This window comes from Corvus brachyrhynchos, unplaced genomic scaffold, assembly GCF_000691975.1.
Source record: "Corvus brachyrhynchos isolate BGI_N302 unplaced genomic scaffold, ASM69197v1 scaffold42, whole genome shotgun sequence".
Taxonomy (NCBI): Eukaryota; Metazoa; Chordata; class Aves; order Passeriformes; family Corvidae; genus Corvus; species Corvus brachyrhynchos.
In genome coordinates this window covers 192,306-206,130 of record NW_008237242.1, presented here as the reverse complement: position 1 = coordinate 206,130, position 13,825 = coordinate 192,306, and the positions used below count along the sequence as shown (strand labels likewise).

Here is a 13,825-nt window from a genome sequence, read left to right as displayed (position 1 = left end):
ACCTGATACCAATTTGTCATTACGAAATGATGTCTTTGGGTGACTCCTTTTTAGGGTGTTGGATGTGCAAGTGAGCTGCTCCTTAAAACCATTATCTGTCTAACATGAATGTGCTCACTATTAAGTAGGAATATTGTAGTTAGACAATCCCTGTTCAAGCTGATTTTCAGTTGTCATATCTCTTTTATTAGGCACCCAGTACAATTCTCGGCTCCTCCCATTTCCTTGACACAATAGTACTATAAAATGATAGAAGTCAGTCTAAATTCCTGGTGTGATGAATATAAATTCTTTCCAGTAAAAAAAAAACCAAAAACCCAGACTTGTTTTACAGGCATGACCACAAGTCCATTTAGCTTTCAGGTTTGGTTATTCTGAGTAAATTCATCAAATAGGGGTTTTAAATTAGAGAGGAGCCAGAATTAGAAATCTGGATCCTCACCAACACTCTGACCTTGGGCATGTTTCAATTATTGTTGAAGCATTTCAACTGGGCCACTGTCTATTAAAAAAAAGACCAGATCTAAATGCTTAATCTGGATATGCTGAAAATGCAAAGCGATTCAGTTTCAGATTAAGCTACAGAGCTAAATTTTGCAAAGACCTGATACCAATTTGTCATTACGAAATGATGTCTTTGGGTGACTCCTTTTTAGGGTGTTGGATATGAGAGAAAATTAAGATCTGGATTTTTTTGATGTGAGTGCTTGAAATATTTTGAACATTCGATTATTTTAGAAAGGCTTACACCTGAAGTCACTTATCCCATTTAAATACTTCTTCCTCCATAGCACTGTTTAATGGCAGCCAAGACCTACTCAAAGGTATTTGTTTCACAGATAACTAATGGATTTAATAACAGAAGAAGAGTGATTTTGTATATATTAACTCCTCCGCCACACTTCAAAGTATTTGGAAATGTAATTCAATGTGTACAATTCCATGCTTCTGCTTTACCACTGTGCCAGCAGTACAATCCTTATAATTCACTCAGAGATATCCACTGAGGTTTCACACTTCAATATGTACTAAGTAAATCCTGTAAATAAGCATGTAGCTTTCCCTGCGTTTTGGCACTACAAGTAGATACATCCTGAGCCTCCAGACTATAATCCAGAGGGCACCCTGAGAAAAACAAGCCATCTATCATTTTGTGCAAAATGTTCCTTTAGCCTGCAAGAGCATCTAGCAGCAGGCTAAGGTGAAGGTAGCATTCCTCTGCAGATCTTGCTGGTCTAATGGTATCATGACAATGCAAAATGTTCCTTTAGCCTGCAAGAGCATCTGGCAAGCAGGCTAAGGTGAAGGTAGCATTCCTCTGCAGATCTTGCTGGTCTAATGGTATCATGACAATGAAGCATGGGCAAAGACAAAATTTTTCTGATTTGTGCCTTCTGAATTGTAACTCTGATGACACGGAAATTATGCTGGTCTAAATGGCAGCAAAGCTCAAGCCCACAGTAAGGTCCATCCTAAACCAGTTTCAGCACATTTAATATTGATTATGCCATCCATTACATTTCAAATGAAACATCTTGTCCATACAAGTCTGTTAAAATCTTTCAGCAGAGCAGCCTCTACTTGCATCCAGCTGTCCTTAAAATAGCACTACACCAAGGCTTTTGCTGAAACACACTTGCTGTTTACTGGCCTCTCTCTGCTAAAGGCTGCGCTTTTTATATGAACCCAAAACACACGTTTTTCATTTCCTTAGAATAGTAAGAAATCTTTTTACAGAAACTGCTGCCTAAGCAAATTACAACTCTATAATATTTCCATTAAGAGATCTTACTTTTCCCAATGTCGAGTGCTTTTGGTGGTGTGTTACGAAGTCCAGAAACATGGAGTGAAAATTGTTCTTGTGACCACAGAACCGTTTTAGATTTTTCTGGTGAGGCCCATGTCCAGGTCATTTAAACTTAGGTTTGTTTTGTGCTTCCTTTTTCCTTCTGTAAATTGTAGGGATTTAAAAGAGAGACAGATTTCTTTATAAAGATTGTTGTCCAAATGAGAACAGAATAACTTTCACAGGACTTATGTTACCTTTTGCCTTACTGGGGAGAAATGGGCTCATCTGGACGGTAGCTGCATCAGCAGGACACAGATATATCAGCCTGGGGATCCTTGGTGGACAGTAGAAGTCGAAGGCATCAGTGGCTTCTGAGGACCTGGTGGGGTAAGAGATAGTGCAAGCAAACAGAGATATAAAGCCTTATTTGCTGAATTGATTCATGCCCCTTTTGCTCCACACAAAGCTGCTTCTCTTGGGAATAAAATAACTCAGTTAGATCCAACCTAGTGGAGCAAAGTGTCTGAAGTTGAAAGCCATCTACACTTAAACCTGTATTACAGACTCAAATATGTGCCCTGAGAGCTGATTTACATATGCATGCAGGAGGCTGTTGGCTTTTTTATATGTGCATTGAAGATCTATGCCAAACTGAACCTCACATTTACTTGCCAGGTTTTTAGCAACTTCAGGTGTAGTTTCACATTACATCAGACTGTATTACGTAACCATGTAATCACAAAACAGCTTTTGCAGGTGCTGCAGTTGTGTGCCTGTGCCCTAGCAACTTTGCAGACTGCCTGGTCGTGTGCCCACAGGCTGATAAGAACCAGTTCCTGATGTGTAAGGCCTCTGACAGAGTATGTCTGTGTATACAATGTCTTGCTTTTCTTTAACTTCTTTTCCATGTTGTCTACTTCCCATTTCATTCAGCTTGAAGGAGTCAAGGGAAGGTCCTTGTATTTTATGATGCTAAACAGATGTCACAGTGCAAACACCCAAGATGGGGAGGGTACACAGTGCTTTATTTACATTAGTTATCGGAAACAAAAAAAAAAGCTACCGAGTCTGAGAGTCCCATATGGACTCCCTCCAGATGCAAAGGAATGTAAGGATAAAGACAGAGGAAGAGTTTAGTCAGGAGGAAACAGAATCTGGCTTTGCATTACAAGGCTGGAAACAAGGTTACAATAAGTAAACAAAATAGAAAATGTCCTTTACTGCTTTGCTGGCCGGTCCCTTCTCTGTAACTCCTCTGGCCTGCTCTCTACTGCAGATGCTGGGATACACGTGCTGGCATCCCCAGCCTCAGCAACCAGGTGACCCAGACCCCTTCTGTCTCCTCAGTTACAGCCCTCTAGCTACACTGGCACTTTCATGTCCATGAGAAAGCAACACAATTTAATCAAACTGTGATATTCAAGTCCTGAGTCTTGATTCCCATCTTGCCTGTCCCTCCATTAGAAAGGCCCCTGTCTTAAATTTTTCTTGAACTCCTCCTTCTTGGCTCCACTGTGTTCATACCATGCTATGTATTTTCTGCAAAACACTTATATTTTGTTTAGTGGTTTTGGTTTGCTGCTGGAGATCTTACACCCGTAAGGCAGGTCAGGCCACTGGGAACCTCTGCCCCAGCTTGCTGTGGGCTGCAGGACTTCCCTACATCACAGGTGAAGAGGTCACTGCTAAGAACTCGGGTTCAGGCTGGTTGACTTCATAACCCACTTAGCACCGGGTCTGGAAGGGAAAAACAGAGGAATAATAAATAAGGGTGTAATGACAGACTGGGAAATTCAGGTTGTCAGACCTTGATTCAATTTGACATCAGTTGTGACAGGAAGGGGAAAGTCTGATCGCGCTGATTAGACTGGGAGGGATTCATCCCAAAGGACTGCAAAAGGTTAGGGCTGATGCTAGTGGGGACAGGCAGGGTGGCTTTGAGCTGACGCGGTGGCAAGGCAGGGATTCATCCCAGGGGCACTCAGAGACTGTTTCAGTTGTCAGGAGCTGATGAATTGGGATGTGGTTCAGAGGTGGTGCTGAGCCAGGGGAAGCAAGTAGTTGAGCTGTGTCTCAGTCTGACTCTGCACACACGGCCTCTGAATCCATTCCTTTAACCTTCTCGCTTGCCAGGAGTCAGTAGGCAGCTGGTCAGGCAGACTTCCTATACCTTTTGGTCTCCTGACTTGGTGTGATTGCCTCTTTATCCAGACCACAAGTCAGAAGGAAAGATGGCATATGGAGGAGAAAAGAGAATGTGGAAATACTGTATGTGCAGGGAACAGGAACTTTTACTTGAGCATCCACAAAGATTTTAAAACAGTGTCTTCTTTACCAGTGCATCCACTCAAGTGAGTTAGACACAACTGCTCGATGTATTCAGCTGTGGCCTCCAGCAATGGTTCTTGAAAATGCCTGAATCATGGTGTGACAGCAAACAACCTTTCATTTAGTAGGCTGGATAAAAGTAGCAGTGATGCACAAATCAATCACTTCTGCCTCAGAAACGGGATCTGTAACTTCATTTTAGATTTGTCTCTTCCAGAACTGTTTGACATGCCATCAATCTGGCTTCTGTTCATTCTCTTCACTCAGCAGCCTAACTCTCCTCAAAATGGTGTTCTACCTCAGTTTCACTGCTCCATCCTCTCCTGGTGCTTCTTAGACCTCCCTGATTTTCCACTCCTATTCTGTTCCTGTCTTTGTCCACCCCACCATGTTCAGCTGATCTTCACATTATTGCACCTTTCTCCCACTTATTCACAGATTAACCCCTCCATTTCAGAGCCAAACTCTGTAGATGTTTTACCCAACAGCTACACCTGCCTAACCAGTTTGTACCCACGCTCTGGTTACCTCACCCTCACGCCTCCCTGTTACTCATGTTTATGGTGCCACATGTGATATTACGTGCTGGAGAGGGTCATTACTGTGAGGAGAAGCAGGAAAAAGCAGTGCCCATTTGCAATTTGCTTCAGAGCTCCTCCGGCTGCTGCGTGGGAATACCATGGGGGTGGCGATGGGAGAGGAGCGAGTGCTCGGAACACTTGGAAACCACAGGCTTAACTTGGCTTCATTCAGACAAGCCTCTTGCTCCGGGCATCTGCCTGTGTGGTGCATGGTGAGCAGAACAGCCTCGCCCTGCCTGCACCCGAGGCTGCCTGGGAGCCGTGTGACTGGGTTTGTGTGGCCCAGAGTCCAAACTAATGAGCTTCCATTAAAGACAGGTTATACTGAACCAGCCTCAAACCTGCCTCGCCTGCGCTTCCTCTGTTCTTCTCACCACTGACAGAGAGAGAACTGAATTCATCTCTCTCTGGCTTTCTTCCTCGCACAGCACACAGCACCACAGGGGCTCCAAATCAACTGTGTCCAGCACATTTTTCCCGTGATTTTGTGCACATTCCTCAGATGTCAGGCTCATGGTCTTAATGCAGTTTGTGCATGCTGATGCCTAGAGTGGTACTACCTAGCAGATCCTGTCAGCTGCACTGCTTCTTCTTCTATGGAAAGTCTTTAGCATGCCATAAGGATGAAAATAATGCTATAATGTGGGAACAGAGTTGGAAATGTCTGAGATGTACCCAACAAATGAAAATTCAATACTGAAGGAGATCCTTCCAGGTGAACTTTTAGCCTCATCTAAGGAATTTAATAGAAAATTCTATCCATATTATAAAATGTTATAGACTGGTTCAAATATTTTGTCTGAAGGCATTAACCTTCTGTGAAATTCACTTGGCCCTTTCCATAATGTTTCTCAGCTGCATGCATTTGATATTCTCATTCTAATGGACAGCATTTTCTAGACTACACTTTTGGTCCAATGGTCTAAGGGCAAAATTAAATAGAAGTCTTAAAAATATCAACTGATTCACATATTGGTGAGAAAAGATTCAGAGCTGAAGACTAAAAGGTTGCTTTGCTCCAAGGTCTGAAATTCTTTGGCATGCCAACAAAGTTGCCAGCTGGCTGTAAAAGAACAAAAATGAGCAGAGCATCTGCAAGATATTTACAGTAAGGTTAGAGGGAGGAGGGGGGCAGCCCTCAGAGTTTATCAGTGGTATGCAGAGGTCAAAACGTTTATCAAACCAATTTGATGTGAAAAACCCTAACGAGAAAGTAGTTCTGAACACTCTGAGCGAGTCCCAGGATGATGAGTTGCATCTTCCTAAGTGCACTTTGGTTCCCCCGGGAACCGGATGGAGGGGAAGAGAAGGGATCAGTGGGAGAAAGGGGGAGGAGGCTGAAGGAAGCCGAGTCCTGTGTGTGAGGGTGTATGACAATGATGTGGCCTGCACACAGCCAAGGCCTTGACTTGGGCTGTCTGGGATGCCTTACCTGTCATCCCCATTCTGCCTGCCCTGAATGGATTTCATTATCCCTGCCTGGAATGTAGAAGACATTTCTTCCAGACAGTGATACACATATATAAACAAAATGAAAATGCAGAGGAAGCAGATGCTGGTCCCGCTCTGTCTCAGATGGCCCCTGGTAACTCCTGTCCCACATGGGAGTCTGGGGAAGGAGAGGAAAATCCCCTCAGCCATCTTCATTTTCCTGGATTATTCCCTGCTGGAAAAGCCCAGGCTCCTTTCCACCACCCTCTCCCATTGTCCTTCACCACCCAGCAGCTCCCAGTGCTGCTGTTTTACAACATGCCCCAGTGACTGTGGTGCTCTGTCCCTCAGACCCTGTCCAGCCCAACAGGCTGGTTGGGCTTTCCCAGAGTGCGATACTGGTAATTTCTGGCTTCTCTCTTCAGCCTGGAGCTGCTGGAGCCACAGGGGATTTCCAGGAATGGGTTAGTTTCCCAGCTTTTGCTGTCATTGCTGGAGAACAAGGGGCTTTCCAACGCACAGACTCTTATTTCTGACACTGACTTAGAAGGAGGGCCACAGGGGGTGGGTGTTTTAGCCTGACTCTACCCCAAGAGGTGAAATGTGAGGTTTAGATCCCCTTAGATGGTTTAGATGAATTCAGGTCTTCAGATTTGAAGGGTATGAAAGTAAGTACGAAGCAAGTTTTGTCCTCCCATTTTTCTCTTTCCAGCTCTCCCCATCAATGAAAGCATGCAGCTCCTGATGGTCACTTCTTCCCCAGTAAGGCATAGCTAGTGTTCTCCTGGAGAGGAAATTTCGAATTTCATCACCAGGAGAGTTCAGTCCACCCCTTTCCCTGTTGTCTGTCTGACCACTCTTCATCCAGCATCTCTGTGATAATCAGTTCAGCCAGAGGTGAACTGCTTGGGCTGGCAGGGCTGCATGGGAAGGATCAGCATGAGAAACAGCGATGTTTTCGCAGTTACTGGGCAACACGAGGAAGTGTGCTTACTGTGGAGCTCCTCGGAGCCCTGTTCAGCCCACCATCAGGGGCGAGCTGAGCTGTGAGGCAGCAGCACTCTGCAGCAGCCATCTCCCACCCGCAACCATTCCTCGGGGATTAGTCACTGACTTCCCAGAAAACGAGATCCAGTCCTGAGGGTCTAAAACTTTGCTCTCTGGTTTGTCCGCGGTGCTGGGGGTGACTCCTCAGAAGCAAATGCAAGCACAGGACTGGTTTAAGCAAGAGCCTTTGGCTTTTTTCCTCCACACCCCGCCTGAGGACATTTCTTAGCCACTGGTGGGGGCTGTTCAGAGGGAGATGAGTGAAAGCACAGTCTAGACATTAGCCGTGAGCAATGGCAACTGGTTTCAGGTATGTGACTACCTGGGAGTAGTGGCACCGCCTTGTTCCTCAGGTTGTGCCTACGCTGCTTGCAGCTGCAGTGTACATTGGAACTGTTTTCTGGCTGCTCTCAGTGAAGCTATTTAATCCTAAGAGACTAAAACCACAGCAGTGCTAGACTGTGTACAATCTGGTATTCTCCTCACCCTGGCCTGCTTTCCCTTTACAAGCTGCCCTACCTTGAGCTCTGACCTGGTCCCCTGCCTTCAGCTGTTTGAAAACCTATTTATAAAAACCTGTAGTGAAGTGCTTGAGTTAAGCTGGTCGAAATTAGTACCTGACCTCCTGTAAAAATTACATGAGCTTATTCACAGCATCCCGCTGGTAATTTCAGTGTTGTAAAACTAAAACCAAGTAGAAGTTGTGGGTGGATGTTTTAATTAAAAATCTACCAGCTGCTCACTGAGTGCCAAGCCTGGGTAAGTGACTGATGGAGAAGAGAAAAACAAGATCCTTTGCTGCTCCTCAAGCACCCCACACTAAGTTTTCTTGGCATTTACAAGTCACTCTACTGCCCACCTCATCCCCTGAGATAATCTGTTTTGAGACAGGAGTGATTATGGAAAGTTTTGGAGAAAATACGACTTGTCTGTGCAAAGCATTGTGAAGCCTTGAGGACTGGTATGCAGGATGTTTGCACCCCCTTTTCTCCACTTCTGGTGGACGATTTGATGGGGGATTTAGTCTAAGAAGACAGTGACAAATGACCAGTCTGTGGAGAAGGGATTAGGAAGAAGGGGAAAGGAGAGAAAAGAGAAGATAATACCGAAGGAATGTTGTTTTTGGAAGAACATTTTAAAAAGGAAGCAGATCATGTAACAGCCATGGGCAATACCACTTGCATCTTTCATAAAAGCAGGGGAAACCAGCACTATGATTCACCTCATAGCATGATACCACCAGTCTTTGGACAAAGAGGCTGTGAGGGTCAGGGCCAGCTGTGCATTTGTGTCTCTTGGGCAGCCACAAGCCTTCTGCTCCCCCTGTGATATGATTTACCTAGGAAATGACAACATATCCCTGTGACTATCGCTCCACAGCACAGCTTACTACATAGGACGGCTTTTTTCCTATATCTCTCTTGAAAGCAGGACATAAACCCACTTTGGGGCTCCATACTATGCAGGCAGCCCTGCTCTGCTCCAGCTCTTCACAGGGAAGAGGAGCGAGGGCTGCCAGCCCACGGAGCAGAGTGGCCAGGCATGACTCCAGCTCTGAGGGAGCGGCCGCGCAATGAGGCAATGCAGAAAACAGCTGTGTCAGGCCATAATGCCACAGCAGGGTGCACAAAGCTGGTATCAGCATCACTTTGATATTGCTGTACTTCATTGCATTTGGAGTCACAATTACTGCCCCATTATATGTTCTTCCTGCAGCTGGGACTCCTTCCCATGCTCATAACCTATTTAAGTGCCCCTGTTTCAATTTGGGAGAAACCAAACCACCTCCAAAAGCACTGAGCCCTTCAGCGCCTTCATCCCATGTCTATTTTCAAACCTATCATCGTACTGCCATGAACTTTGCATGTCCTTTGAAAGGAGTGTCAGCTCCCACCTGCAGCAGGCACAGAGGAGCCATGCAAACCTTTCCACTTCCTCCAAGGTCAGTGCCTCTGCTCCGTAACATGGTTCCTTGGGGCACAGTGATGATTCAAAATACAAATTCCGTCTGGAAGGGATCTGAGAGCTCATTGTCTGGCAGAAGTCATTTCCTTTAGGTAAAATGCTTTTTTTTTTTTTTTTTTACACTTGGCATGTTTGAGTGTTTGCAAAAAACTCTGCATGGAAGTGTTAGCACAGAGAGTTTTTCTGCTGCTGTGCCTCTGGACTCCCAGTAGGAGACATTCAAGGAGACTGTTCAGATGGGGACATCTCAGAAGAAAGCACAGTCTTCTCTGAGCAGCTCAATGGGGTCTGACTCTGCCAGGCTTCTCCGTGCCTCCATGCAGAAAAGCAAAGTCTGTGCCACTTGTCCTTATGGTGTGAGAAAAACACTGCCAAATGTAAATAGGAAGGCACACCCAGAAATGCTGGAAAGGGAGTTCCAAGAGGTATTAACTCACTCATTTCATTATTCTGCTGTTTCTTTGACAAGTCCTATGTTTCTGTTCCATGAGGTTTTTCAGAGACCTATTTTCTTGGCAAGCCACATAGTCCAGGGACAGGAAGGTACATACAGAACAACCTGGTGTGGACAAGCCCATCTCCCTCAGATGTGGGCTCCTGGGGGACATTACGTCCCAGTGCAGCTGCAAGTGAAGCAGGAGCTGTAAGACCACTGCCAAACCATCTAGCAGCCTGCGGCAGCCTCACCACACTGGTCTCCCCCCACACCACAAAGGGTGGCCTGAATCTCTCCCAGATGTCCACATACCACAGCCTGCTTTTCCTTCCAGGCAACCACAGAAAGATTTATTTGTCTAAAGAAAGGGGAAGCAAGGATTTTAACTCCTCACGACTGCAACTGTCCAGTGGATTGCTCCCTTATGTAGTTATCTACTAGGTCTTCTGAGCCTACAAGTCAGGTAGCCCTGGGATCCTGGGATGCTTTTATTTAACTCTTCCTTAACTTGGGAGTGATGGAGACCTCCCTCATCACAGGAGGTGATGTAAACATACTATAAATTGCTACAAGTGTTCCAGAAGTGGTCGGGCCCAGGCAGCTGTTTGAAATTTTGGCTAAATGGTCTCCCCAGTTTCAATACAGCTGTGGTGAAGTATATTTGCTTTGGTTTGTGTTCTAGACACTGCCAAGCAGCAACTCACCCTTTTTTCTTGAGGTCTTAGTCTATACCCACATAGTGTCCCTTGCAGCATGAGTCACAGGCCTGTTGTTTATGCTGGGGTGTTTCAATTTCCACCACAAGTTCCAAAGACACTGCCACTGTCCTGAGACCTTATTCTTCTCCAACTCTTCCCCCTTGGCAGATGTCATGTGGAAAATGCAGTCAAAGCCAATACTGACACTGCAAGAAATGTGCTTGGCAGTGCAAAGGCATCACTCTGCTCTCTGCTAGAAGCTCTGCTCTCCCTCTCCATCCCACTGCCCCAGTTTTTTCTGGGCTCTGATATTTCACCCTCATAATCAACCTGCTCAATACTTTATCCAGCAAAACTGACTTCACTTGTTTTTAGCAGCTTTGCCCTAACCAATGCCACAGGCCATTATTTATTATTCTGTAAAACATGCTGAAATTTTGAGAAGCTTTGAGAAGAGTAGGCTATATTCCTACTCTTTTGTGGCAAACCTTACGCCTCTTCTCTGTCAGGAGGAAAGAGATTTCTTAACATGTAGACAGAGGAGAAGAGACTGCAGATTTTACACAAAATGCCTGCAGAAAAAGGCCTGGGTTTCGGCATCTTGTCGTTTTCTAGCACTTCAGCTGGTTTCTTGTTCAGTGTCTGCAGAAAGTATCCCATGGTGTGTTTGTTCAACTGCAAGAGCAAGTGGTGCTGGGGGACCACAAATGCATTTTACTAATAATAAACACTTCCCATTCTGTTAAGTCACTATGGAGCACACATAACTTAGACTGGATTTTCTTCGTGTCCTGCTGCCTAGAGCCCTATTTATCCTCCTCTGGAATTTCTGCTATTGTGCTGAGAGCTGAGACCTCTGTTTGGGCTACATTTCTCTAAATACACAAGAACACTTGATACCATTTTATCAGAAGTGAAAGATGGAAAAGCTTCCCTCTCTCAGAAAAATCATTGGGCCAGGAAACCTACAGACCTCTGTGATTACAGAGTGGGATGCCACACATTTAATTTTAGCCATCTAAAAGTCATGGCATCTCACCTAAGATATTTGTCTGGTCTCTCTATAATCAGTGAAAGGAGATAAGCCTGTCTGGTCATGACTCATTCCATCTATTTTAGGGTGAGGTGAATCAGCCCTTTGCAGCTGCCTTGCTCTATCTGTTGACTACAGAAGGAATAAAAAGAAGTCCCTTAGACCAGAGATACTTAATCTGAAGTAGCTAGAGTTACAGCTGGAATCACCCACTCTTGGTAATACTGAGAAGCACAGTCAAGGAACCCTTTCTTCTGCCTGGATGTTGTTGTGTGTGGGGAAAGGATTGAATGATACCAAAAATAAAATTACGCATCTTCATCTCACGTTTCTATGAGGGACCCTACTGTTCCTTTTAGCCTGTTATATTTTCATCTCTGTACCTTCCTTGGATGCTAGGGAAGCTTTTCAGCAGTTAAATAAGTTGTCTGACTGCAGCAGTTCCAGTTGTCCCAGCCCACGTCCTGCATGCTCCCAGAGCAGCGGAGAGATCTCCACAAGTCACACCGGGGACAGGTGGAAGACCTAAAGGCCATTTCCTCAGGAACTTGCAGTTCTGGATTGCTGGCTGACTGCAGAGGCAGGAAGAGCATAATGTATAATATAATGTATAGAGTACCTATAAATGCAAGTAAGCATCCCAGTGCCTTTCCTATGACTTTGACCTAGGGCTGCCTCCGCTCTGTATTCTCTTTCGAGCATGATAGCTCACTTTGATCTCTCTCTCCACAGCTGCACACCAGTATATGCACAAGTTAAATGCTAGCCCAAGTGAGATGTGAATCTGGCCCAGCTCCTCACTCTGTTTCTGCTGCTGCCTTGCTCAGTAAGAACAGCCACAGGGTGAGACACCTTCCCTGGCCCAGGTGGCCCAGCTTTTGCTCTGGCTGGCTGGCTGCAGCCCCAGACAACAAGGCCTGTGAAGGGGCATTGGATATATGCTGGGGGATCAGCAGATTCTCCATGGGCATGTGCCCTGGGCTGGCCCTGTGGGAATGTCATGTGAAGCTGAAGTGGGGTGCACCAAAAGGAAAAAATTCAAGAAAAACAGTTTGGAGGGAGGGAAAGGCAAATGGTTGGTTTTTTAACACCATGTAACATCAGTTCATAATTGTTGTCTTTATGTCTTAGTAGGTGCTTGTGTGGTCTTACTACTCTTGTGCTTCTGTCACTGTCTAAAATTCTTTAAGCAGTGTGTAAATTACAATTAAAAAGTATCCATGCTAACTCGTCCCAGGGGCTGATGTTGTTACTCAGAAGGACCTGGTTCCAGGCCAAGGCCTTTTCCTCAGGATGCCAATGCGCTACGTGGCAAGAGCTTCTGTTTCAGAATTTTCCATCCGGGCTTTTGAATGCTAGGCAATTGCCAAGCCGCCTGCCAGGCTGGTTAAGAGTTTGCTCAGGGTAGCAGACCAGAGCCTGTTAGCTAACATTTTCCTACAGTTACATAAGGAGGGTGTAGAATACCACTTAGGGAGGAAAATATAAGCTTGTCTCTAAAAGGCAAAGTGAATTTCCCCCATCTCCCCTGGTGTATCTGACCAGTTCACTGTCACTCGATAGCTGTTTCCATCATCTGTGCTAGTGCTGGTGCAGAAACCTCCTGTAAGAGCACATTCCCTGGCCAAGAATATTTGCTTGTTGAGTACTTCTTTATCAGTCCTGGCTGATTTGTGGTCTCTTGGTTTGCAGCTTCTTCTTTGGCTTCCTTTTCAGTATGTCCAAGCTGGCAGCATCTTCTGCACTGGTTCTGCACTGTGTTCGGTTCCTCCTCAGGACCTTCCCCAGGCTGCAGCTGCACAGTCCCATCTCGGCCAGGCAATGCAAATCCAGCCACTTGTTCTAACATTGCCTTTTAAAGAGCAATGATGTGAACTCTGGGATACCTGGGCAAATTCCAGTTGGAAAATCTTATTTAGAAGAACTTCCTTTAGTAGTGATTGCAGGAAATGTTGTTCTTCCCTCTCTGTCTAACCAAAACTGGGTGCGATCTCTCTGTTGTCATCCCATCCTTGGCTGAATTTCAATAGGAGGGTGTGAACAGGGTAGAAAGGGCATCACGACAGATTTATTTTTAAAAACTGTCCTTAAATAATTAATATGAGGATCAATCTAGGGGAAAACTGTTATTAGCAATGCACATGTAGGTGTTAAGTGTCAAGTCCCAAAATCTGCTTTCATGAGTCACCTTAGAGTATCCCAGTGCCTTGATACAAAGAAAAATCTATCTGCAAAAGAGTTGTCATGGAAACATAAAAATAGCTCTGGAAGGGATGTTGAAGGGCCAGCTAGTCTCTTCCCCTCCTACAAGATAAGATCAAATATAATTTAACCATTTCCGACAGATGTTCTCTAACCTATTCTTAGAAACCCCCTCAGCTTCTCAAGGCAACCTGCTCCATTAGTTCAATTTTTTCTGAAAAGGTTTCTAGACAGCTAATCATTCTTCTTGGGATCCTTATTCCTTTTGGGTCTACAATATTTCTGAAGAACATTTGACTCAAACAGACTCAGGTT

The 13,825-nt window shown here is 45.1% G+C and overlaps 1 long non-coding RNA gene across 1 annotated transcript in view; it reads right to left on the bottom strand.

Moving 5' to 3' along the window:
• Nucleotides 1–324: 324 nt before the first annotated feature.
• The window catches only part of LOC108445654, a 20,600-nt gene continuing 7,099 nt past the window's right edge, over nt 325–13,825 (bottom strand). The window contains exons 2-3 of the long non-coding RNA XR_001860602.1: nt 2,044–2,168; nt 325–1,949 (exon numbers count right to left, since the gene is read on the bottom strand). This is a non-coding gene — a long non-coding RNA (uncharacterized LOC108445654). The remainder of the gene's footprint in view (nt 1,950–2,043; nt 2,169–13,825) is intronic.